Genomic DNA, 3,430 nt, shown 5'->3' with positions numbered 1-3,430 from the left:
TTTGTGTCATGAAAATTGTCATCATCAAATTAAGCAATGGACCATACAGAAATCAATTTTCCTGAGAATTTCTTTTACACTGATTTGCCTCGAAAAGGATGGGAATATTTACAAAAATAACTATGTTTGTCTCTTCACTTAACTGTCGCTACTGTGGAGCATGTTCACCCTTCGCTCTTGCTTTTCCTATTATTTTATCTCAGATTTCCAGCATGTGCACCATTTTACTTTTGTTCAGATTTCTTGTGAGAATGAGTGTTTGAAAATAAGGTCAACACATGCTTGGAAAGCGTTTTATGACTGTATTTTGTTCCTGTTTGGAAATCTAAGCATCCATATTCATTTGTTTGGAGTGTTTATGTTAATTAGTTTACTTCAGCCTCAATTGGACATGCTACATACCAGTGGAAATATCACGGGTCATGATTGAAACTGAAAAACGAACACCAACATGCGTCCAACTATTAAGTGCATGCAATGTCAATTCTGTTTTTCGTAAGTGTATTATTGATAATAGTTTGATCAGAATAAGGTCCTGGATATGTTGGTTTTTGATTATTGAGCCATGAAGTTTTCGTATCTACATTGCAGGTACTCGATAGTTATGTTTTGCAGTTGGAAAACATTAGAGCAATACACCTCATGTGTAGTGATCAGGAGCTAATCCTAGAAACAAAACGAAAGTGTTCCTTTCCTCAGCTGACTTATGCAGGCAAACACATCCAGTCATCGAGCAGGCATTATGGAAATAAAATTCGAAAATAATATGCAGTGGCGTTATTTTTTATTATTTTTCTATGCTCAAGGCTTTGGCCCACAAACAGAGACGTGCCTGCATTCTTGCCCATTCAAACGAAGCTTTTTAAAAAAAAATTACGTCATGTTCAGTGAGAATTGAACTCAGGATTGTACCAGTCTAAATAATTTGGAGGAAGATTTTAAAGCAGGTGCACATGAGAAATTGATTAGAGGCAGACATTTGCTGTATTGTCATCAGCAAGGATTTGAATACAAATTCCGAGAGTTATCAAGACGAGACAGTGATGCTTAGAATACAAATAATTCATTTCCTTCATTTCTTTTCAAAAGTATGAATTACTTGACATCTTAGCAGCCCAAATGGACTTGTTGCCTGATTTAACGGAATTAAAGGAAGATTCGTTACCTCCTCCAGTGAAAGAAATAGATCTGCCAATATATTCCTTTGTAATATGTTATTTTCATATAAAGTACGGATACAGTTCAGAGCTGCACCAGACAGAAGGGAGACCGAACTCTGCAATGTAAACATCATACTAATCCACGAGCAAGACATCAACGCCAATGGAGATAAACAGCAATAACTCGTCTTTATACAATGTACTGGAGACTCAATTGAATGCACTTATAATGAATTAAGTCGAAATACAAACGTTCTTCAACACAAGAATAAGACACTATATGCAATGATGGTTACAACATTGGGCAAAGGCATTTCAGTTTACATTACATATGTTCTGATATTGAATTTTTCAGAAAATACTTAACCATTTCTATTGATATAATTCCCATCTTTGACATTATGGCATATAATGTTAATTTGACTCATAACCTTTCCAAATGAGCTTGAAAAAACTTGCATTGTTGGATGTAACTTAAAGAAGTGTCCGCTATATTGTGATTATTACTGACATTTTATTTTGTTGCACTTATATTCTTGCACTAACACAGGAGAAGATGTTTTCTTGAAAGTCGTATTGCACAATGTGTAGCAGGCAGGGTTTAGTGTACCATTGATATAACAGAGCCAGTATCCGATGTTCCAAACTATGCTGGGGACACAGATGAAGCAGAAGGTATCCATGAGAACCATGAAATGGTACGGAGTCCATGAGATTATGAAGGCCAGGAGAATAGCCAGAATGGTCCTAGTTACCTTCTTTTCTCGTAATAACGCATTCTTTGTCCTCTTAGTATGTGTTGTGGTCACATTAATAGAATTATTTATTGTTCTGCTGTCTCTGTCTTTCCTATTCCTGATGTTTAAACCTGATACTGTTCGCACCTTGATGCCACAGACATCATTCTTTTGAATTTTGCTGCAAATATTTATTGAAGGGAGTGTCAAGTTGCCTAACCTGATTTTGTGGAGTGCTGTTAAGTCGTTAGTGCTCTTTTGTGTAGCATCTTCCTTGTTTGCATTTGATGATGCCAAGTAGAGTAAGTCAGACTCCCTGAAAAGTGCCCCCTCTTTTCTTTGAAACCCTCTAACACCTGACATTTCATTAATTATTGCGGCAATGTTCGTTGCGACCTCCAGCAAATTGTCAAAAGTATTTGCTGTTTCGCTGTGGTTTGATTTCCTAAATTTGCCATTCACTACACTTGCAGTAACGGTGGCCTTACATAATTCAGATTAATTTCTATCGTCCTGCATTCGACTCTTGCTCGCACGAGATATGTACACATACAAAATCGTCATTATGGTAACCGGGATATAAAAGGCAACTATGACAGTACCAAAAGTGAAAGGTGAATTTGAGAAGAACATTACATGACACTCAGCCTCTTGGAAAACCCGGTCCCCTAGAATGAACTGCCAGAAAAGAATAGCAGGAGCCCACAGGAAAAAAGACAACACCCAAACGGTTGCAACCATCAGCCCTGCCATCTTAGTTGTTCTTTTCACTGGGTAGATAAGGGCATTGTCACACAGAAGTAGCGGTCAAAGCTTATGATAAGGAGGCTCAGGACAGAGGCGTTACTGACAACATAGTCTACAGTAAGCCATAAATCACATGCAACTGGACTCAAAGGCCATTATCCACATACCTGGTAAATGGTGTAAAGATTCAGAGAGAATACTCCAATGACCAAATCAGCACAGGCTAAGATGAAAATAAAGTAGTTGTTAGTAGTATGTAATTGTCTGTTTTTTTTGATAGAAACAATGACCAGAATGTTTCCTGTGGTGGTCACCAAACTTAATGCTCCTGTCACAATCACAATGCAGATCACTTCAGCCGTTTTGTAAGGACACCATCCTCGAGTTCCAGAAAAGTCTATTAAGATGTAGAGAGATTGATTTGCTTCTGTTGCATTTGCCATAAGTCTCCTCTGATTTTGTAGTTAGCACTAAGAATGCATGCATGAAGAGGAGAAAAGCAAAGGATTAGGAAAATAATATTCCACAGTTAAAAAAAAAACATTTCTACGAATTAAAATTCAACAAGGAAGACGTTTTAAGTAGTGCTGTTGTAAGCCTTAAGTATTTCGTGTTCGTATAGTGTTATAGAACATAGAACATAGAAAAACACAGCGCAGTACAGACCCTTTGGCCCTCGATGTTGCGCCGATCCAAGCCCACCTAACCTACACTAGCCCACTATCCTCCATATGCCTGTCCAATGCCCGTTTAAATGCTCATAAAGAGGGAGAGTCCACCACTGCT

At 37.8% G+C, this 3,430-nt stretch overlaps 1 pseudogene; it reads right to left on the bottom strand.

Moving 5' to 3' along the window:
* Window positions 1–1,663: 1,663 nt before the first annotated feature.
* LOC122541237 lies at window positions 1,664–3,087 on the bottom strand (annotated as a pseudogene).
* Window positions 3,088–3,430: the final 343 nt, after the last annotated feature.

This window comes from Chiloscyllium plagiosum, chromosome 37 (genome assembly GCF_004010195.1).
Source record: "Chiloscyllium plagiosum isolate BGI_BamShark_2017 chromosome 37, ASM401019v2, whole genome shotgun sequence".
NCBI classification, from domain to species: Eukaryota; Metazoa; Chordata; class Chondrichthyes; order Orectolobiformes; family Hemiscylliidae; genus Chiloscyllium; species Chiloscyllium plagiosum.
Note: the sequence above shows the minus strand (reverse complement) of the source record. Positions and strands in the feature narration are given on the sequence as shown.